The sequence below is a fragment of the Heloderma suspectum genome, chromosome 2 (assembly GCF_057233095.1).
Source record: "Heloderma suspectum isolate Gila_16-S chromosome 2, 16-S_ref, whole genome shotgun sequence".
NCBI classification, from domain to species: Eukaryota; Metazoa; Chordata; class Lepidosauria; order Squamata; family Helodermatidae; genus Heloderma; species Heloderma suspectum.
Window position 1 is genome coordinate 228,964,303 of NC_139459.1, and position 24,554 is coordinate 228,988,856.

General features: G+C 45.2%; 1 pseudogene; it reads right to left on the reverse strand.

The window, feature by feature from the left end:
* Nucleotides 1-1,651: 1,651 nt before the first annotated feature.
* LOC146354186 (cytochrome P450 2C28-like) lies at nucleotides 1,652-24,040 on the reverse strand (annotated as a pseudogene).
* Between the last annotated feature and the right edge of the window lie 514 nt (nucleotides 24,041-24,554).

Here is a 24,554-nt window from a genome sequence, read left to right on the forward strand (position 1 = left end):
GGTAATTTGTGCACGCTGAACACTGACAGCTCGGGAAAAGGGGACCAGATTGCTCATTCAGCAACATGAGCCTCAGGGTCTGAAGTGTTGAACTGACACTTGGGGGTGCCCCGCTTCCATTGCACACAAACCTACATCTCAAGCAAGTGCTTTTTAACACAGATGTAACTTCCACCCCCTTTTCCTGGCTCCCATTTGCAGTAATCACGGAAGTACTTCCCAACAAGTACAGAATATGGCTCTGCTGGGCTAAATGTGTGGAAAGTATGAAACTTACAAGGATATTGACAAGAGGGGAATATGTCTCTGCAGGGCTATGTAGCACAGGTGGACCTTTGATCATGCATAGTTGTGCAAGACTGGCAATTAAAAAAAATGACAACATTTGCACACATTTGTTGTTGTTCAGTCGTTCAGTTGTGTCCGACTCTTCGTGACCCCACGGACCATAGCTCGCCAGGCCTTCCTGTCATGGGCTCTCTCCCGGGGTGTGCTCAAATTCACATTCATTGCATCGGTGATACTATCTAGCCATCTCATCCTCTGCCATCCCCTTCTCCTTTTGCCTTCAATCTCAATCTTTCCCAGCATCAGGGTCTTTTCCAGTGACTTTTGTCTTTGCGTTAGGTGGCCAAAATATTTGAGCTTCAGTTTCAGTATCTGCCCTTCCAATGAGCAGTCAGGGTTACAAGATCCAATAAAATAAAATGAACTGTGCAAATTAGAATGTGTGCAAATGGCAGAATGCAGAAAAATGCACAAATTGTAGCCAGAAAACCCCCGCAGAAATCCACGTATTGGCTCGACTTGCTAGAGAGTGAGTCGGTGCCAGCAGAGAGAAATGGAGTGAAATCCATTGGGCCGAACCAGAAAAAATCCATCCAACTTCACCTCCCAAATGAAATTCTGTGACATCTCTAGATAGTGTTGGAGCTGAGTGTTTTGTGGCATCCAGAAAGGACTTCAGGACCAGCAGCAGCTTCGAAATGACATTCAACTGATGCCTTGACAGTAGCCCTTGCAGCCCAATATCTTCAGCTTCGCCAACTTGTGCACTGCTCTCTTCTGCCCTGCCATTTGCTCCAGCATCAGGAATGTTCAGTTCCACCTCACTCCCACATTGTGAATTGTATGGTGCTGAAAGGATCCCCAATTCAGCCTCCTCCTCCCACAGTGAACAACTGTCCTTGATGCTGTGGTGGAAGTAGCCTGCAATATCCCAACACATGTTAATCAGGGTACAGATGATGGTGCATTGTGCTGCCATCTTCTTCCCCCCAAAACTCAGGGCATCTCTCACGATGAGGTGAAGTTTGTGAGTGAGGCAGCTGATGCTCACAGGCTTAGCATTCTGCACTACCTTCAACATATTCTCCCCACATATAACCATGACCATATAACCATGGCTGAGCTTCCCCCCACCCTACTCAAACACTCATCCATCATCTTCCTAATGGCCATGTTGATTTCTTCTGCTTTATAGGACTGGTCCATGGCCTCAGCATGAGGGAGGGCTCTCCTATACCTCGCCTTCACAGTCCCAATAGTGCTGCCTTCTGCCCCCCAAAGGCTTCTCCCACTGGTGCACTGTCAGGGACAGAACAGATGAATGAGTTTTGGTGACATATCTAGTGCTGATCATCAGAGCCAATTACCACCCTGCATCATCTTGCAGAGGAATTAAACCAGCAATGCCCACTTCAGTGTGTCTTGGGAAAGCAGTGTGGAGACCTTGCTAGGGAGCATAACAAGCAAAGCTAAAGCTTCAGAACAAAAAATTTCAGTCTTTGCTTCTCGCAAAGTCATTTCAGCGTGACAAATAGGGATGCTTGAGAAATTTGTTTGCTTTGCATATTGAAGCAAACTGACCTGATCCACACTTCCCAGACTAAAGTGCAGATTGGAATGGAGTGACCCTCCAGATTTCTCAATCTTCCACAAACTTCATCACCTTATTTGTCTACTTATAGTTCCAATTTCTTTAAAAAAATAAAACAAAAAAGAGGTAAAATAGCAACTCCAGACAGTTTCAAAGGCCAGCTATCACTGCAACCATATTAAAGATGGGGCAGCAAATGCGCCTGGGAGAAACAGGAAACGATGACATGTTGTCCCTTCCAGGAACATTATACAGGAAGACAGATGGCTGCCCCCACAGACCCATGCATTGAACTCAATGGGGGAAGCCATCTTTCTTTTCTGTACAATATCCCTGGAAGGGATGGCACATCATCATGTCCCTTCTCTCGGAGTCCTTATTTTGAATATGGTTACAGTGGCAGCCCGTGTTGGAAGCCGCTTGGAGCGTCCATTTCACTCGGTAGTTTTAAAAAACATAAACACTTTGAAGGTAGCCCTTCGACAACTTCATAAACATAAATTTTAGGCATACTTTTTTAGTTACAAGTTTAGTTATTTGCCAAGTGCAACTCAAATGGGACATTTCCATACCTCCCAATAGCTGAAGCTTAGCCTATTCTTTCTTCTTTCTGTGCCATATCCTCATTGGACATTGGCAATCACTCTGGCCCACATAAACTTATTTACTGCCGGTCAAAATAAAGAAGTAGATGTCATTCCTGTCCACTGCCACAAATTCTGCAGCCATGATGTCCTATGTCATCCAGGTCCTCTTTTTCCCTCCACTTGGCCTTGCATTATGAGTTGCAAAAGCCAATATTTCTCATTACGCATTATATGACTGAAGTATGATAGTTTCTTTTCTTTTACACATTTCTGTATCTCTTTGGTCTTTCCCATTTTCTGCATTATGGTGCCATTTGTTACATGATGTGTCCAAGATATTCTAAGCATGTGATGGTAGCACCATCAAATGTTTCCAGGTGTTTACAGGCAGCTTCTGTGAGAGTCCAGGCCTCTGCTCCATACATCAGCACTGAGAAAACATAGCACCTTAACACTTGAGTATATGAAGGATTAGGGTCAAGTTACAAAGGATGTTCCTGAGGCCTATTCCTATTCTTTGCTGAAGGTTTAGTGGGCAGCCTTGTTATTAGCAATGCTTCTTAAGGCCCATTCAACCTCACTCTTCAGGATGTCTGGCTCTAGCTCGCTGACCACACCATCAAATCTATCCCCGATATTATTATCTTTCTTATACAGATTTTCCATATATTCTTGCCACCTTTTCTTGATCTCTTTGGCTTCTGTTAGGTCTGCTATTTTTGTTTTTGATCATACCCATTTTTTGCCTGGAATTTACCTCCGATGTTTCTAATTTTCTGGAAGAGGTCTCTTGTCCTTCCTGTTCTATTATCTTCTTCGGCTTCCGTGCATTGCTTGTTTAAAAATAATTCCTTATCTCTTCTGGCTAACCTCTGGAATTTTGCATTTAATTGGGCATATCTCGCCCTATCACTGTTGCCTTTTGCTTTCCTTCTTTCTTGGGCTGCTTCCGGGGTCTCAGCAGACAGCCATCTTGCCTTCTTGGTTTTCTTTTTCTTTGGGACATTTTTTGCTGCCACCTCCTGAACAATGTTGCAAACTTCTGTCCATAGTTCTTCCGGGACCCTATCTACTAAATCTAGTCCCTTAAATCTATTCTTCACCTCCACTGCATATTCTTTGGGAATATTAGTGAGCTCATATCTAACTGATCTGTGGGTCTTCCCTATTCTCTTTCGTCTCTAAATTGTGCAGTAAGAAGTTCGTCATCTGAACTACAATCAGCTCCAGGTCTTGTTTTTACCGACTGCATAGATGTCCGCCACCTTTGGCTACAAAGGATGTAGTCAATCTGATTTCGGTATCGACCGTCTGGTGAAGTCCATGTATAAAGTCGTCTCTTAGGTTGTTGGAAGAGAGTGTTTGTTATGCACAGTGAATTGTCTTGGCAAAATTCTATCAGCCTATGTCCCACTTCATTTTGTTCTCCCAGACCATGCTTGCCTGTAATTGCAGGTGTCGTTTGACTACCCACCGTAGCATTCCATTCTCCTGTAATGAAAATAACATCTCTTTCTGGCGTATTATCCAGTAGGTGCTGCAATCCTCATAGAACTGATCTACTTCTGCTTCTTCAGCATCTGTGTTTGGGGCGTATATTTGGATCACTGTAAATACAAGCACACAATTGATCATGTCAATAAAATCAAATTGCACAATGGAAGTGTCCATAGAGTTAGCATGCCCGAGTTCTTCTGCAACACCTAGGCCTTTATATGATAACAAATTTTTCCATTTCCTCCCCACAAGTCATTGCATCATCATACTTTCAGCATGGTGTAGCCCCTGAATTCTGTGTGATGAGCCACTGCATGTGGAACAGCCTCAGATCTCTCTTTTTGATATCATTGAATCTCATGCACAATGGCATTGGTGAAGGGCATCCTCACCCAATCTTCCATGCCAGGGGCATGGGTCACATCTACCACACCATTAATCTCCTGTTGGACTTTTGCTGTAATGAAACATTCAGAAAATTAGGGATGTACGAATTGTGTACCTTCCGTGCCGCTTGACTTCTGCAGTTTGTGGCCAGTGCTCCGTACCGTCGTTCGCAAGCCCCTGGAATTCTCCTCTTTTTTTTCCGCTCTAAGACTTATGAAGATAAATCCATACTGTCAGCCAAAATTCTGCATAACATCTGTAAGAAAGGCTATTTTTCATAGATATTTACGTATTTTTTCCCCTGCCCTGAGACGTGCAGTAATTACTTTCAGCCAAAACACTTCCTCCTCCTCGGGGCTTCCCAAAACAAGGCTGCCCTAGGTGTGCCTGAGCGATGCACTCTTTGCTTAAAGCAATGCTGTTTGAAAGAAAGAAAGAAAGAAAGAAAGAAAGAAAGAAAGAAAGAAAGAACCTTTTAAAATGACCATGCCAGTCTGGAGCCTTGCACAAGTATTATTCCCCTTGCTAGGCTTTCTATTTCTACATCCAGCCTAGTTGGTGACATTTGTGAGGCTAAAATGGGGAGGAGAACCAACTCTGTACATGTCTATTCAGAAGTAAGTCTTACTGAGTTCAATGCAACTTACTCCTACACATGTCAGCACCCCACTTGCCCCCAGCTCAGCTTTGTATTTCCACATCCAGCTCATTAGCAAACCTCCTGTTAGTTATCTCACTGGGTGACTTTGGGCTGGATTCTAACCACTACATCATACTTCTGTTATATGAAACTTTGATTTTAATATTGTTACGCTCCTGCACCCCAGTCCTGAGAGGGGAGAATTTGCAGGGCTTTCAGCACTTATGCAGACCAGACGTCAGGTTCCTGGAAGGAGGGCACTGGAGACATGTGGTGTTTCTTTTATAAAGGTTTGTTTACACTGTCCTCAGGAAGAAGGCCTACAACATCACAAGGGCAAGCAATCCCCTGCAGTGATCTTCTGCAAGACAAAAGCTGCTCTCCTTCTGTCTTAGATTCAGCCTTCCTCCAGATCCATTTCCTCCTGCCCCCTCAGGCCTTGTAGAACAAAGGTTACCAATTCAAGATAACCTTTGGGTAACTTGCCCAAAAGACTGCATTGGGGGGAATCCTCATTCTCTTTGTACTCAGCAGCACTGAATGGTAAGAGACCTCTGGAGGTAATATAGACTGAGCCCAAACACATAACAATATTTATATATAACCCGCTTAGGGATTTTATTATATTAAGCAGTATATAAATGATGATGATGAAGCAAACTGAACTGATACACACCTCCCATGCAGTTCAGAATGCAGTTCTTCCCCAGATTTTTCATTTCCACAAACTTCATCACCTTATTTGACTACTTACACTTAAAAGATGGTCCGAGGGCCGTTAAACTTTAGCTTTAAACTTTAAAGTTTAACATTAAAGTTTAAAGTTTAGATGTCTTCCTTAAAAACAGATTAAAAAATATATTGCAAGCCTAGCTGCCACTGAGACCATGTTCAAAGTGGGGCAGCAAATGCCCCTGGGAGGGACAGGAAGTGATGATGTGATGTCACACTCAGGAACATTGTACAAGAAGAAAGATGGCTGCTGCCAAAGATGTGTAAATTGTACTCCATGGGGGGAGCCATCTTTGTTTTCCATACAATATCCCCAAAAGAGGTAGGATATCATCACATCCATTTCTTCCCAGGGGCATCTTCAGTCCCTATTTTGAATATGGTTACTGTGGCTTGGAACCCTTTTTAATCCTCCATTTTACTTTCTTCCTTTTTTTGAAAATACTTTTTATTCTATTTTTAATCTTTATAAATGAAATAAACAATAGCCATTTTACTTGCTTTCTAAAAAATACATAAAAACTATAAAGGTTTCAGTCCACCTTATCAATATAAGTAACATTTTAAAATGTGAATTTTAGTGCAGATTTAAACAAGATGGAATGCACTTAGGAACTAACATATAGAAACTAATGTATGTTTGCTTGTTTAAATCAGATTTGGTCCTTTATTTGCAGCTGAACATATATCAACAATCAGTGTATATTACAGAAAACACAGCCCTCTTCAATGGAACCTGAACAAAAGAATAAATGTTTGTGACAGCATGCAAGAAAGGCTTTCAAAAATAAATGCATTTCCAGCACTGAACTATGTCATACATTTTAATTAGGGCAAGTGAACAAATGGATGGAAGTTAGGGAATGGCTCAAAGCTCTTCTTGTTTGGATAATAAGATCACATTTAACACCTAACTACTCATATCTCCCCTTCATGGATCACTGCCTTGTTGTGGCGAAGGGGCTTGCGTAACTCAGTGAAGCCATAAGCTATGCTGTGCAGGGCCACCCAAGACGGACAGGTCATGGTGGAGGGTTCTGACAAAATGTGGTACACTGGAGAAGGAAATGGCAACCCATTCCACTATTCTTGCCAAGAAAACCCCATGGAACGTATCACAAGGCTAAAAGAGATGACGCCGGAAGATGAGCCCCTCAGGTCGGAAGGTGTCCAATATGCTACTGGGGAAGAGCAGAGGGTATTTCCAAGTAGCACCAGAAAGAGTGAAGCGGCTGGGCCAAACCCGAAAGGACACTCAGCTGTGGATGTGTCTGGCGGTGAAAAGAAAATCCGATGCTGTAAAGAACAATATTGTTTAGGAACCTGGAATGTCAGATCAATGAATCAAGGTAAGCTGGAGGTGGTCAAACATGAGATGACAAGATTGAACACTGACATCTTGGGAATCAGCGAACTAAAATGGACAAGTATGGGCAAATTTAATTCAGGTGACCATTATATCTACTACTGTGGGCAAGAATCCCTTAGAAGAAATGGAGTAGCACTCCTAGTCAATAAAAGCGTGGGAAAAGCAGTACTGGGGTACAATCTCAAAAACGATAGAATGATCTCAGTACGAATCCAAGGCAAACCATTCAACATCACAGTAATTCAAGTCTATGCCCCAACCACTGAGGCTGAAGAAGCTGAGGTTGGTCGGTTCTATGAAGACCTACAACACCTTCTAGAACTAACACCAAAAAAAGATGTCCTCTTCATCATAGGGGACTGGAATGCTAAAGTAGGAAGTCAAGAAATCACCGGGATAACAGGCAGGCATGGCCTTGGTGTACAAAATGAAGCAGGACAAAGGCTAATAGAGTTTTGCCAAGAGAACACGCTGATCATAGCAAACACTCTTTTCCGACAGCACAAGAGGCAACTCTACACATGGACATCACCAGATGGTCAATATCGAAATCAGACTGATTATGTACTTTGCAGCCAAAGATGGGGAAGCTCCATGCAGTCAGTAAAAACAAGACCTGGAGCTGACTGTGGCTCAGATCATGAGCTGCTTGTTGCAAAATTTCAGCTTAAATTGAAGAATTAAAGGGAAAACCACTAAACCATTCGGGTATGACCTAAATCATATCCCTTATGAATATACAGTGGAGGTGAGGAATAGATTTAAGGGATTAGACCTGAAAGACAGAGTGCCTGAGGAACTATGGACGGAGGTCCGTAACATTGTTCAGGAGGCAGCAACGAAATCCATCCCAAAGAAAAAGAAATGTAAGAAAGCCAAGTGGCTGTCTGATGAGGCTTTACAAGTAGCTGAGGAAAGAAGGGAAGCGAAAAGCAAGGGAGAAAGGGGAAGATATATCCAACTGAATGCAGAGTTCCAGAGAACAGCAAGGAGAGACAAGAAGGCCTTCTTAAATGAACAATGCAAAGAAATCGAGGAAAACAATAGAATGGGAAAGACTAGAGATCTCTTCAAGAAAATTGGAGATCTCAGGGGAATGTTTTGTGCAAAGACGGGCATGATAAGGACAAAGAAGGCAGGGACCTAACAGAAGCAGATGAGATTAAGAAGAGGTGGAAAGAATTCACAGAAGAACTATACAGGAAAGATCTTAATGTCCCTGATAGCCATGATAGTGCAGTCACTGAACTTGAGCCGTACATCCTAGAGAGTGAAGTCAAGTGGGCCTTAAGAAGCATTAGTAACAACAAAGCTAGCGGAGATGACAGTATTCCAGCTGAGCTATTTAAAATCCTAAAAGATGATGCTGTTAAAGTGCTGCATTCAATATGCCAACAAATTTGGAACACTCAGCAGTGGCCACAAGACTGGAAAAGGTCAGTTTACATCCCAATTCCAAAGAAGGGCAATGCCAAAGAGTGTTCAAACTACCGCACAATTGCGCTCATTTCACATGCCAGCAAAGTTATGCTCAAAATCCTACAAGCTAGGCTTCAGCAGTATGCGAACCGAGAACTACCGGAAGTACAAGCTGGGTTTCAAAGAGGCAGAGGAACTAGAGATCAAATCGCCAACTTTCGCTGGATCATGGAGAAAGCAAGAGAATTCCAGAAAAACGTCTATTTCTGCTTCATTGACTACGTTAAAGCCTTTGATTGTGTGGATCACAACAAACTGTGGCAAATTCTTAAAGAGATGGGGGTACCAGACCACCTTACCTGTCTCCTGAGAAACCTGTACGAGGGTCAAGAAGCAACAGTAAGAACCAGAGATGGAACAACCGATTGGTTCAAAATTGGGAAAGGAGTACAACAAGGCTGCATATTGTCGCCCTGCTTATTTAACTTATATGCAGAGTACATCATGAGAAACGCCGGGTTGGATGAATCACAGGTCGGAATTAAGATTGCCGGGAGAATTATCAACAACCTCAGATATGCAGATGATACCACCCTAATGGCAGAAAGTGAAGAGGATCTAAAGAGCCTCTTGTTGAGGGTGAAAGACGAGAGTGCAAAAGCTGGTTTGAAACTCAACATTAAAAAAACGAAGATCATGGCATCTGGCCCCATCACTTCCTGGCATATGGAAGGGGAAGAAATGGAAGCAGTGACAGATTTTACTTCCTTGGGCTCCAAGATCACGGCAGATGGTGGCTGTAGCCATGAAATTAAAAGACACTTGCTCCTTGGGAGGAAAGCTATGGCAAACCTAGACAGCATAGTAAGAAGCAGAGACATCACCTTGCCGACAAAGGTCCATCTAATCAAAGCTATGGTTTTCCCAGTAGTAACGTATGGCTGTGAGAGCTGGACTATAAGGAAGGCTGAGCGCTAAAGAATTGATGCTTTCGAACTGTGGTGCTGGGGAAGACTCTTACGAGTCCCCTGGACTGCAAGGAGGTCAAACCAGTCCATACTAAAGGAAATCAACCCTGACCGCTCATTGGAAGGACAGATACTGGAGCTGAAGCTCAAATATTTTGGCCACCTAATGCGAAGAGAAAACTCTCTGGAAAAGACCCTGATGCTGGGAAAGACTGAAGGCAAAAGGAGAAGGGGACGACAGAGGATGAGATGGCTAGATAGCATCACTGATGCAATGAATATGGACTTAAGCATGCTCCGGGAGAGAGCGCAGGACAGGAAGGCCTGGCGTGCTATGGTCCATGGGGTCACGAAGAGTCAGACACGACTGAACGACTGAACAACAATACTGCTCTGTATTGAAAACATATTTTGGAGTGGTGAACACAAAAGATGAAACAGTAAAAATGGAAATGTAATAATGAGTTATGTATGTGTCTGGCCACCCCTGGCTATAAAACTTTGTTTAAAATAAAAGAAAGAAAGGATTTGGTGTTGAGCAGTATCAGCCCCAGAACACCCGTGCCACCCCAGATGCAGATGCTGGGCCGGTTTGTATCACCTGCTACTCTGAGAGTGGTAATCTTGGGGCCCTAAGGACTGTGGTGCCCTGGAGTTCAGCCCTAATATCCAGCTCTACCTGCACAACTGTTTTTGAGCCAAGGTATCAGAGTAATGCCAATAAAGTACAAAGTCTTTAACTGATGTATCCAGAGAGTTAGCATCTCTGAATTCTTCTGCAACACCAGGGCCATGAATATGATAACACATTCTTCCATTTCCTTCCCAGAAATTGTTCCATCATCATACCTTAGGGATGGTGTAGCCTCTGAATTCTGTATCACAAATCATTTCACGTGGAAAAATCTAAGTGTTGAATATTTGGTATCGTTGACTCTCATGGACAACAGCATAGATGAAGGGCATCCTCACCCGGTCTTCCATGCCAGGGACACGGTTGGCACCAACCACATCATCAATCTCCTGTTGGACTTTTGCTGTAAGGAAATATTCAGAAAATGTACTTCCACAATTCTGAAGCTTCTTCTCTTCTAAAACAGTGCTAGTCTCAGCACTGAAACAAAAAGTCATGTTGACTCACACACTATCACCCCTCTGGACTGGAGATCCTTTCAAGAAATGGCATACAGAGGTGCAAGCTGTATTCAGAAAATGTACCTCCCCATCTGGAATTTGCTTCATGAAACAGATGACTTCATCTCCACAATTCCCCTAAACATTTCAGCCTTTTTAGCTTGGGGAAATGATGACTGGCATGGGAGGACATTATAAAGGCACATACAAGAATGGGGTGGAGAAAAATATTTTGCACTCTCAGAATACTGCAATACAATAAAAAATAGAACTGGATTGGCAGAAGGTTTAGGGCAGACAACAAGAAGTACTCCTTGACATCATACACTGCCACAAAATACCCTTCTGATTAAATGCCTTCTTCAGAAAACTGGACAATTAGGATAGACCAACTATTAGTCATAATAAACAGATAGAACCTCCATATTAAGAGGCTGTCTGTATCTAATCCCAGATGCTGGGGCCAAACAATGAATGTAGGGAAGTTCGTCTTTATACTGTGCTTGAAAGCTTCCAGACGAATTTGTCTAACCACTGTTGGACACAAAATAATGGGCAACTTGGACCTTTGGTCTGATCCAGCATGGCTCTGTTTATGCTCTTATCTGCATGCATCTATTACATTTTTAAACATGCATATTGGAAACCCACCCAATATACCACCCACACCACCCAACGGCACACTCAAAACAACTAGTGGCAATCAGCTTGTGGGGAGCCGCCATGGGGCAGTGCCCTTTAACACTGTTCTACTCAGCTCAATACTGAGGCATGGAATGAAGAACTTCTTCCTGTCCTATGCATAGCTCAGGCTGATGCAGAAATCATACGCAAAGCTTGTAGTCTGAGCAGCGGTGAACATACAGTACATCTGGATCAACCAGTAAGTTTGTTGGTGGCTTTCAGGAGATCGGCAAGGACTTGCATTGAAGGACTGTGAGCATTTAGTTTTGGTCTTCAAAATAAATTCCTTGGTTCATAATTCTTTAATTCCAAGTTTATAGGTGGTATCTGATGTTAGTCCTATATACAGTTACTCATCACTAACTTCAATACCCTTTCATTTCAGTGGGTCTACCCTATGTTAGACTAACACTGAATGAAACTACTGATGCTGCCGAATTTTGTAATTAGTCAGCACGTTGGTTGAAATGCATCCATTCATAATGCTCGCCATTGTAGCTAGCGTGGATCGATTTATTACACATTTGCTATTAAGTTCAGAACTGAACTTAATGCCATTTTCTGCATGTTTGGAATGGATTTGTTTTTAACCCTTGAATGATCCAGTGTGTCCACAGCTGCTTCCCTCATTGTCGTCATCACCATAACTCTGGCTCCACGAGGAGGATGAGGACTCCGTGGGTCCATCTGCTCTCTTCCCTATGCCAGCAATTGGCGAGCAATCACATCACATCACGCAGGCAGGCAGGCCATGGCATCAGGAAAGGGGTTCACAACGTGGTGATGCATGCCGTTGTACTGCACCACACAGTTCCAAACTACAGCTGTCAAGGTGCATTTTAAGATTGCGCATACACAAACATTCACCCACATAGAACGACATCTCACATTCAAGAAGAACTCTAATCCAAGCTCACATGGGTGAATACCTTTCTTTCCATGGAAATAACAAAATCACTGGGGACAAATTCACCCAACACTAGAATGCAACCCTATGTCCTTTGCACCAGGCTCCAGCTGAGAGAACTAAAAAAAAAAAAGTAAAGTTGTCCCCAACCAGTCGTGTCCGACTCTAGGGTGTGGTGCTCATCTCCATTTCTAAGCCAAAGGGCCAGCGCTGTCCGAAGACGCTTCCGTGGTCATCTGGCCGGCATGACTGAACACCCAGGTGCACGGAACGCTGTTACCTTTCCCGCCGAAGCGGTACCTATTTATTTACTTGCAATTTCTTGCTTTCGAACTGCTAGGTTGGCAGAAGCTGGGACTGAAGACGGGAGCTCACTCCGTCACGCGGCACTTGGGTCTCGAACTGCTGTCCTGCCGACCTTCCAGTCTGCAGTTCAGCGTCTTAACGACTAAGCCACCGCGACCTTAGGTTCTAGTAAAAATAAAGTAGATCTTACAACTCTGAATTCTGTCCACCTGTAGTCTGGAGAAGTTTTCTCTCCTTTATGTGTGGTTATTGGTGGAGTTCATAGGAATCCCCTCACCTCTGCAATTTTCTGCATTATCTGTGTACCTTGAATGTGCGGGAACCTAACCATCAAGAGGAGGCTGAAGAGCAAAGCATCTCTTGGGGCTGTTGTTGCTGCCAAAAAGAGTGCAAACACACTCATGACAAGGTCCTCAGTGCTGTAGAAGTTCCTGGGAGACATTTCTTCCTGTAAATAAGACAGAGGAAAAAGGGGAGAATGAACACTTGAAAGAAAGATGGAGAATTTGAGACATTTTCAAATCCGTATGACAAACAGTATCCCTCTATTCCCACATTTGAATAGATGTCTTGGAGGCCACAATTGCCCATCTTCAGAATGAAATTAACACTGCTGTTGTAACAGGTCCAAATAAACTGTCCAATGCACCATCATGCCCAGTTTTGTGGGATTGGTTTCAGCTTCTGTGGGCTGAGAATGTAGAGAGGACATCTGTAGCAGTTCAACCCACCACAAGTTTTCCTAACCATTGCCCGTCATGACTAATTCAAGCTAGCCAAGGGAGTTTTGATTGGATGGATCCATAGAGTGAATACATCATTGTGTGCAGGGTTGATCTCTGCAGCCCTAAATGAGGTGGTGGTATGGCTAGTCTTGAAAATCCTTCCCTGGTCCTGGAGATCTATCATAACGACCTGGTGGTAAATACTCTCTTTGGGGCAAAGTGCTGAAGAAGGTGGTGGAGACTCAGCTTGAGGCTCCCTACCTTTTCTGACCTCATTAGAAAGGAGTCAATATAGTCACGGGGATTCCGAGGATCCAGCATCCGTCTGTGGGATTCCACCATCTCATGGATGAAGTCACACAGCTTGTCAGCATCAGCAAAAGACTTTTTGTGTTGTCCAGGTAGGCATTCCATCATTTTGGGGATAGCACTGTACAGCTGGAGGAGAAATGATGGTGCAAATCAGGGGTACAGAACTGTTTCCAGGTTGAGGTCCAGATTGCCTCCACCAGGCACACTATGGGGTGGATGGTATCAGTGGATGTGACCCTGTCCACTGGCATCATTGCCGCACCACACCTTCTTTTTTTCTGCAGGATGAGCCACCACCCAGCATGTAGAAAGGGCCCTGGTCAGCAGAGGCTTCTCCCAGCACCAGCTGGGTGGTTCCCCTGTGGATGCTGTGCAAAGCTACTCAGCCCCTTCTAGGAAGAGTGGACATTCTTCAAAGTGTGGGCCAAGATGCAGGCTTCATGCATCTCTTTGCACCTCCATGGATGCCAGGCACCACGTGGACCTACTCGGCACCATGCCAAGAAGGGTGGTCACTCTTCCCAGTGCAGACCAGGTCCCCACCACCCACATCCCCACCTTTATTTCTGAACTGAGCTCAGAGGTATCAGCGGGAATTTCCCAGATGGTGTGCCAGGAGGGTTCCACAGATTGGATTGGGGCAGAGGTTAAACACTCCTGGTGTAAATGTCCGTGATCATTTAAATGGAGGTAGGGTGGGTCTTGGCAATCTGCATAAAGACATGACAGTCTGTTCAAGAAGAGTTGCAGGGGTATGTGCACACATGCAAAGAGCAGAACAATATTTACACTGTGGATGGCTCATAGAGAGGTCTCTTCCAAGCTGAAAACTATGTTCCCGACAATTGTTGCAGAAATCATCAAATGTGTAGTTTCTTCCTTCAGAGAACATGGTAAACTACTTGACATCAGCAGGCAGTAAGCTGAGTCCAAATGGCTCTGGTTTTGGTGACACTGTTTGCGGGCTACGAAAACTGGGTATCATTTCTCTTATCACTATTAGCGGCAGCAGTCCTTTATTAGCACTAATAGCAGTCCTTTTCTTTCTCCCCCTTCCCCTACAACTATTTTTTTTAACCGTGCTCTCAACTGGATGGCCCAGGTAGCATTTCCTTTCTACCAGAATTCCCTCCTTGCAGCATTGTTCTGGGACACTGCAGGGAGAAAATGGTGGCCATCACACCAAAATGGCCCTCCAGTGGCAGTCTGTATTTTCTCCGTAGAATGACACTGCATCCAGGGCAGGCTGAAGCAAATGATGTCTGTCTGGACCATGGAAGATGGGGTACTGCCCTTGACAGGGGAAGTAATGAAGGAAAAGGAACATGAAAAAAGGAAGACCAACTGCTAATGGGCTCTCCCAAGGCTTAATTATAGGCAGTAGGCTTTAAACTAAAATGTGCTGGCATTTTTGGTCCCATCCTCTTGGCCTTTGCCCACTCTATTTTGCCTTTGGTCCCTCCCACCAGTGTAATGTGGCTCCTGAGAGCTTCTTTGAAAGACAGCTTAGCTCTTGGGCTAAAAGAGGTTCTACTGGCCTAGAGTCAGATAGAGACAAACACTGACTGGGATGTGGGTGGGGGACAGGGTTGCTAGCTAATGAAAGGATTTACAAAACAGAAGGAGAAACATACAATCCCTAAAAAAGTACAGAAGAAGTAAAATCGCCTGTCAATGATGCATATGCATTCTTGGAAATTCTCATCTTTGTAGTCAAAGCGACTCCCATAGAGAAGAGAGCACATCACATCAGAAACAGCACTTGAGATGCTTCCTTTTGGATCAAAGGGCTTCCCTGCAAAAACAACGCAACACGGAATGAGTCTCCGCAGAGTGGATCTCTTCTTCCTCAGATCCCATTACAAAACTAATGAAACTCTTTACACAAGCTGGGCCTGAGGCATGGTCCTTTTTACCTGTCCCACAAACTGAATATGAATTAAATTCCTTCAACATTAATATGCTACAATGAAGATAATCTTCTTCTCTTGACTCTCTTCTGAGTCACTGATTCCTAGGCTACTACTGACAGTGCAATTTCAGGTGTGCCAGAAGGCCATGTTGAAAATAAATTTAAAGAAATAAACACAAACCCAACTAATCACACTGACATCATTTCTTTATGTTCACACACAGTACGATCGGCTTCACTCTTCAGTGTGTACATATGAGAAGAATGGACTCCAGGTCTCCAGCAGGCCAACTGGACCAAGGGAAAAGAGGAAGAGGATTTGATCTCCTCTCCAGCACATTAGACGTCCCAGCACATGGTGTTGGGGAAGGATGAAGTTCCATGCTTACTTCTCCTTGCCCCCAGTCTTCCTTGGGAGACCTGTAATCTTTCTCTTTTAGTGACTGCAGTACCAAGGAGGCTCCCTCATCCTTCACATGGTTTCAGCCAGGGGTAGGGATGGCAGAGAAATCTACCACGGACTCCAGTGAGGAAGGATTCTTTAGAATCTGGCCCCCTGGAGTCCGTGGCGGAACGGACTACCCCCCCGCCACCTCATCCCCCCGAAATCCCCCAAGGACGGACCCTACCTGCTGCCAGCTGGTCCGTCCGGGTCAGTCGGCTTCCATCCATCCGCTGCCCCGGATTGTGGATGCAAATGGCATCCGGCGCAGCCGATGCCATTTGTGTCCCTGCACTTTTTGGTGATAGGCTGCATAAATAGTTACATGATAAATATTTACATACGTAATATTTATATACATAAATATTTACGTAGCCTATCACCGAAAAGCGCAGGGATGCAAATGGTGTCAGCTATGCCGGGCGCCATTTGCATCCGCAGCCCTGCAGCGGATGCAAGTCCAGCTGTGGACAGGCCTGGCCAGCGGCTCCACAGACTTGCCACAGAGCAGAGCCAGCCAGGGAGGATTCCGGGGGGAGGGATGGATCCAGGGGTGCCAGGTCTCTGGCCTAATGAGTGTTGAGCAGTTTCATTTGATTTTTACTGCTAAATCTATCACTTTTGTTGACTGTCTCGTATTGTTTTTCTAAGAAATTGTTTTAGTTTTGTTTTGTTAAGTCACCCCAAATGGTGCTTGTGAAAAAAGGGCAGGACAGAAATGTCTAAATAAAGGATTAAACCAAAGACAGGTCTGGGACTGGCGAATGCCTTTTTCTTGGTGCCAGTTAAATCACGGTTGCATGGCCCTTCAGATGTTCTGGCCTTCCCTAACGCAGTCTCACAAAGATTGAGTCCTCTTTTGTGTCTTCAGGTTTCCATGGCTACTGCACTGGCACAAACAGAGTTCACTGTTTCTGGGTATGTTCATCATTTTCTGTAGCCAAGTGCTGACATCCTCACAACAGCAAACCTGTTTCATTCTTCTTCTTTTTTCAAGATGTTTTTTTCCTCCTTCCTAATGGTAAGTAAGTTCCTGCACGAACTTTAGACGTATTTTTAAAATTTGATAAGCAGTATATGAATCCATGAAAAAGAAATAAATAACCAGACATGAGAAGACCTTGTGTGGTGGCCATTTCCTCCACCAGGAAAAGAGCTTCCTCCTGTACCCTCTCAGACATTGTTTTCTTCCCCACTCCAAATTCCCAAAGGGTGGAAAGGGTGAACTGGCGCAGTTCCCTCCATTTTGTTGCATTTCTGGTGCCCAGGAGCCCTGAAACCAAAGAGGGGGAAATCATTTTGTCAGTATTCATCATACAGGAGCCAGCAGGACATTTCTACATGAAAGGCAATCATGTTTCCCTGTTAAATTCTAAATTTTTCTATTCAAAAAATTGAGCAATTGGTTACCCAACAGCTTGACGTTTTCATTCTCTCAAGGATAATGATCAATAAATTCAGAGATCTCAGAACTGCAGGGTCTGGGTTTGGTTTGGTTTGGTTTTTGTTTGTTTTTAGTAACTAAGAGAGCAATGATATGGCCCCTAGACAGCATCTGGGAGACACAGAATTTTTCAGATTCTTGGATCCATGGCTGGAGACATCACTCTGACCTGGGGCCCAGAAGGCTAAGCTCCCCGCCCCCTCCCCTTCACGGCCGTCACAGAGGGAACTGCACCAGTTGCACCTACGAGCTTGCAAACATGAGCTCATGGAGGATGGACAGGGGGCATGCCAGTGAGTGGGGAGGGGACTGCGGAAGTGAGGATTTGAGCTCTCCCCAGCCTTCTCCAGGTTCTGCTCCCCCTCCCTGAAGCCTCCGCTAGATGGGCAAAAATGCCCATCTAGCTTAAATGCAGAGTTAGTTCCTTCATTCCCATGTCATCATTCTCATGGTCGGTTTAATTTGCTTAGTTTGCACAAAATGCAGCCACAAGATGCTTAATTTTGCACAAATTGTGCGTGCTATGTGGGCAAATTATGCAAGTTAAAGCAGTGTGTGTTAAACATTTTCCCCTTCTTTTTCCTTCATTCCTTTCTCATATTCTTTTATTTCCTTTTTTCCCTTTCTTTTTCTTCTTTTTCTTGCTAATTTCTGGGGAAAGGAGTGGTTATAAGCCAGGATGTGTCAGGGTGGAAGGGAGGGTGACATGGACGTAGACGGTGTCCCCATAACAGTTGTTATGGGTAAGGGAAGGTATGGTATGATAGGGATGAAATGCCATCAGAGTCATGGGAGACCCAGATGGCTACAAGCCATTCCCCTCTCTGATCCCCCCCATCCCTCTTGCAGGTTCCTAGTGGACTGGCTACTGCACTGTCTGGCCTGCTTGTGGTGTTGATGAATGCCAAGTTGGTTCACAACAAGACCTCACTCATCCATAATATGATCATGGATGAGAGAGCCAACATGGCATGCATCATGGAGACCAGGGTGAGTGAGCTAGGTGGTGTAGACATGACCCAGTTTTGCCCACCTACTTACTCAGTGCAGCACCAACCCAGGCTGGAGGATCATTTGTGGGCGGGGGGGGGGGGGAGCCGCCATGATACATAAAAGTTCAATCTCACTCACCAGGAACCACCCCCACCCCCCACCCTGGGATAGGCTGTGAGGGTCTGTACCTTGTGTTGGGCCAAAGAGACAGATTGGGGATACTATTGGTGTACCAGTATCTGTGTCCAGTTCTGGGCACCGCAAGGATGCAGACAAGCTGGAGAGGGTTCAGAGGAGGGCAACAAAGATTATCAGGGGACTGGAAACAAAGCCCTGTGAGGAGAGACTGAAAGAACTGGGCATGTTTAGCCTTGAGAAGAGAAGACTGAGTGGAGATAGGATAACGCTCTTCAAGTACTTGAAAGGTTGTCGCAGAGAGAAAGGCCAGGATCTCTTCTCGATCATGCCAGAGTGCAGGACATGGAATAATGGGCTCAAGTTACAGGAAGCCAGATTCCGGCTGAACATCAGGAAAAACTTCTTGACTGTTAGAGCAATGCGACAATGGAACCAATTAGCTAGGGAGTTGGTGGGCTCTCCCACACTGGAGGCGTTCAAGACGAGGCTGGACAGCCATCTGTCGGGGATGCTCTGACCTGGATTCCAGCATTAAGCAGGGGGTTGGACTCGATGGCCTTGTAGGCCCCTCCCAACCCTACTATTCTATGATTCTACGATTCTACTGCCCACCCTGCTACCCAATAGATTGTCTGACCAAGTTGGCTGAGGCAGTCTTGGGTGTGGTGGAAAACCCTAGGACTCTGGTCCTGGAGATTTCCACATTCATGCTGAGACTGCCTTAACAATACTAGCTTGGGACATCATGTCCTCCATGACAACCTGTCTCAGTTTGTCACTGGCCCAAAGCATAAGGCAGGGCATACCCTTGAGCTGGTCTTTGCCTCTGGGCATGAGGGGAATAGTCTGGATATTGGGGAGTGGAAATTATCCTGTTGTCATGGTCAGACCAGTTCCTAGTGAAATTTGGTCCCATGGTGCCAGTCCCACCCTGCAAGGGTGGGGAACCCATTAAGATAATCCACCCACAAAGACTTATGGAATCTGAGCAATTCTTGAATGCTCTGGGGGATTTTTGAGTAGCCAGAGTCAGCAATTCTGTTGAGGCCTTTGTCACACTATGGAATGGAGAAGTGTGAAGAGCCATTGACACAATCACACCTGAGTGCCCTCTTTGGCACTGTGGAGCTTGGAAGGCTGTCTTATTTACTGGGGAGCTCCAGACAATGAAATAAGTCAGAAGACTGCTGGAGCATACGTGGTGTAAGACTTGTTGTGAAGATGATCGAACTAGGGATGTTAGTGAATTCCACCACAGACTCCAGTGAGACCGAATTCTTTAGAATCTCCCCCCCCCCAGAGTCCATGGCAGAACGGAGCAATCCCTACCACCACCCCAAAAACCTCCCCGGGACGGAACGTACCTTTTGTCAGCCGTCCGCTGCCCTCGTCTGTGGCTGCGAATGGCTTCCCCGGTCTGTCAGCCACCATTGCCCTCGCTACTTTAGCCGTGATAGGCTACGTAAGTATTTACGTAGCCTATCACGGCAAAGAGCAGGGGCGTAAATAGCGTCTGCTACGCCATTTGCATCCCAGTTCTTTTCGTGATAGGCTACGTAAATATATACGTAGCCTATCATGGCTAACGCAGGGACGCAAATGGCATCAATCAATTTCAGTTTTTGGAGCCTGGGGATGTGGACAAGATGCCTGCATCTGTTCAACCTGCCACATGCTCTCTTGACCCTTGCCCATCATGGCTTATTCGAGCTAGCTGTGGGGGGCCGGCCAGATGGAACAGGGGAGTGGCAAACACACAAACTCATAATTGCATGATGGTGTGACCCCTACTGCTTTGAAGGTGGCAGTGGTGCGACCATGCCTGAAAAAACCCTCCCTTGATCCAGAGATCTACGGTAACTATCATCTGTTCCTGAGTAACCTGCTCGAGAGAGTGGTGGTGTCTCAGCTATGGGTGGTCTTGAATGAAACTGATTATCTGAATCCATTTCAGTCTGGGTCCAGGCCTGGTTTTGGAATGGAATCGGCCTTGGTCACCCTGATGGATGACCTTGTTTGGGAGAGCAACAGGGGGAGTGCAGCCCTGTTACTTCTCCTTGATCTTTCAGCGGCTTTTGATGCCATTGACCACAGTTTGTTCCTGGACTGCCCCCATGAGTTGGAAGACACTGCTCTACAGTGGCTCAGCTCATACTTGCGGGGTCAGTTCCAGATAACAGCATTGGGTGGCTGTACTTCAGCCCCATGGCAGCTGAATTGTGGGGTGCCACAGGGCATCATCCTGTCTCCAGTGTTACTTCCTATCTGTATGAAGCCATTGGGAGCAGTCATCAGGAGATTTGGGGCAAGGTGTCACCAGTATGCTGATGACACCCAGCTCTGTTTCTCTGTGACATCTGAATCAGGAGATGCCGTGCACATTCTTAACCGGTGCCTGGGTGCAGTTATGGCTTGGATGCGGGCCAATAAACTGAAGCTGAATCCTGATAAGACAGAGACCCTATGGGCTGGCAGTTTCCAGGTCTGGGAATTGGGGTGTTTGCCTGTTCTGGATGGGGCTGCACTCCCTCTGAAGGAGCAGGCCCATAGTTTGGGGGTGCTCCTGGATCCACCTTTGTCACTGGAGGCCCCAGTGGCCTCAGTGGCCCAGAGTGCCCATTACCAACTTTGGTTGGTACACCAATTACACCCATTCCTGGATAGGGATAACCTAGCCATGGTGATTCATGCGCTGGTAACCTCACGATTAGACTACTGCAATGCGCTATATGTGGGGCTGGCCTTGTGCATGGTTCAGAAGCGTCAGCTAGTGCAGAATGCAGCAGCTAGGGTGCTCACTGGGACACCAAACTACGTTCACATAATACCTGTGTTAAAAGAACTGCACTGGCTGCCTATTAACCACTGAGCCACATACAAGGTTATGTTATTGTCACATAAAGCCCTAAACAACTTGGGACCAGGATACCTAGCAGACCGCCTTCTCTTACACATACCCAGGAGATCTCTAAGATCATCAGAGGAGGCCTTGCTGGCCATTCCAAAATGAATGGGATGTCGCCATGAAGAACCTCAACAGCAGGGCCTTCTCTGTAGTGGCACCCACCCTCTGGAGAACCCTCCCTCGTGCAGTTTGGGAGGCAGAAAAGTGACATCTTTTAAATGCCTCCTGAAAATACACTTGTTCACCCAGGCTTTCCCTGGGCTGTAAGTAAATTAATCATGCTGCTCCATTTTACTGCTCCTTGAATTTTTTTACTGTAGTTGTAAGAGTCTTTAATGCTGTGTTTTAATGTGGTGTGTTTAATATTGTACCTAAATGTATATTAATATTTATTGTGAACTGCTGAGGGATGCCATTATATTCAGTGGTATACAAGTGTCACAAATACTTCTAACCACCAAGACCTTTTCCATGTTTGTAAATTGTCATTACATGTGTACCCATGTGAGTTCATGTATCCATGTAATTAGGACGCATAATTTTACTACCCTCTCTCGTGCAGTTTGGGAGGCAGAAAATGTGACATCTTTTAAACGCCTCCTGAAAACACACCTTTTCACCTAGGCTTTCCCTGAAAGCAACTTAATTATGCCACTCAATTTTACTGCTCCTTGAATTTTTATTGTAATTCAAAATGTTTTAATGTTGTGTTTTTAAAATTGTATTTAAATATTTATTATAAACTGCTGAGAGATTTTATTCTATTCAGTGGCATACAAATGTTACAAATGAATAAACAAATAATGGCGATTAAAAAACACCCCCACCCCCAATCCACAGGCTGGCCCAACTCAATACAGATTGAGTCGGGGCCCAACCAGCTCAAAGTTCAGTGAGCATCATCCACTGGACAGATTCCTCGGACATCCCTATTTCAGACAGGCAGATTTTGTTGAGATGGTGGCAGGAGGAGAAAATGTTCCCTTCCTACCCCCATCTCCCATGATCCTGAGGCTGCTCACTGTGCTTGATATTTACCTAACCAAAACTGTGCTGATTAATGGCATTAATGCAGTTAACATCATGTTACTTTGGCCATGAGAGTTTGGATCTCAAATCAAAGAAGGGTTAAAAACAAAAAACAAGAACAAGGAAAGGTAAGGGAGATCACTTTGACCCTTGGACAATCTATTATGGATGGGGAAGGTAGGATGCTCTCCAAACTCTTCGGCATGGCCCAGCAAAGCATCTTTTACTACTTCGTATCCACAGAGCACAACCAGAGGCTTTGTTCCCATCCAGACAGTAAAGACAGGGCCATACTTCTCAAGGAACTGAAAACAGAATCAATTTCACACCTAGTTAATTAGGCAATGAAACTTCCTTTGGATTAATTAAGCTAAGGGATGGTTGCGCTATTTCTTAGACTAGTCAGTCTCCCACCAAATATTAGATCAGCCAAAGCAACTGTCACAACCTCATATGCACACAGCAGACGTTTAGGAAACAGCTGCTGTCAGTAAATGAACATCCTTTTTGACAGTCTTGGGTCTGAACCTAGTTTATTTGGCAAGGAAACTATCTTTGGAGCAATTAGTGTGAGGGATTATTGCAATAACTCTGATATTATAGTGTGCCAGAATGCTGCTGCTGAGCGTGGGAGGTGTGAATGATTTCCACTAGATTATCCTCAGCCAACATTGCCCCATCAACTTAGCCAGCTCTTTGACTGCCTTTGCAAAAAGCCACCAAGGAGCATGAATGGAAGGAGCTTGAGCTGCCTCATCCAGAGATGTGGTCACTCATTCATTGATGGGACTATAAGGCCTCCCACCAAACACTTCACCACAATCAAACAACACTCCTTTCCCGGCCTCATATCCACAGTAGACAACTATATTGTTCAGTCCCAGACTCCCAGCCCATCAGTAAACATGGGGCACTTCTTCCTAAGGAGTGGAGACCAGAACTGAGCGGCATGTTATAGACTACGTGGGACCTGCATGGGGGAAACTGCTCAGGAGATCTTGTGATATTCCCTTTGGTTCTGATCCGAAGCATAATGTCTGGTAGTACACTGGAATTGTTTACTTCCATCTGACCAACCAAACAACCAGCCCATCAGCCATTTCCTGCAGCTTGCCATGATACAGAAATTAGGATCCCTTCAAAGCACCCTTTTACTATAACGAAGAATGGATGTATTCACAAAGCAAAGAAGGGAACACTTACCATTGGGTTCTTCCCCTATCCTTTTATTCCTGACTATTCTGCTTCTTCTGTGCCACAGGGCTCTCCCACACTGGAGGCATTCAAGATGAGGCTGGACAGGGATGTCAGGGATGTTCTGGCTCGGATTCCTGCATTGAGCAGGGGGTTGGACTCGATGGTCCTGTAGGCCCCTTCCAACCCTACTATTCTACGATTCTATGATTCTAGGGGGAGAAGGGACTGGGAGAAGGTGCTACAAGAACTGGTCTTACCTTGGGATAGGATTTAGAGAGAGGCAAGACATCTTTCTGCAGGATATTCCCCAGAAAGGGCCAAGGAGCAGGTCCTGGAGGCAGCTGGCCTTTCTTCTTGTACATTGTGAAGGATGAGAAGAACAAGGTGAAGAGCACACCAAGAAGGAGCAGAGCTCCTGCCCCAGCCACCTCCATCTTTATCCGTGTTCTTCTTTCAGCTGGAAACCCAAAAAGTGGCTTAAGAGAGACAAAGTAGATGAGCTTTTTCTACAGTTAAGGGTTAACGTTACATTATGACTCTGGCTGCAAGTAAGTGGGCTTTCCCTCAAGAAATGGGTGGTGGTCTCACCTTCAATGCAGACTTTCTCTAACACATGCACTGTATTATTAACTACAATATGGGCATTCTAACACAACCACCTGCTCCTGACCAACAGCCCTGTCATTTATCACCAAATGGACATCCTAATGCTGCTAATGAAGACAGGCCAAGCCCCTCTCCCACTCACATGGCAGGAGGATTCACAGCCCTACAGGCTTCTTTTCAAGAGGCATCTTTTCAAGGGGCAGGATACTTACTGCTTTCCCGTATGAACCAGCTTCCAGTGGCAATTGCCCTGTCAAGAGGGAAACTAATTCTGCCTAGGTTTCCAGGATTTGACCAAAACATCTGAACCACACACATTATATATCACCCATGCCTCCACCC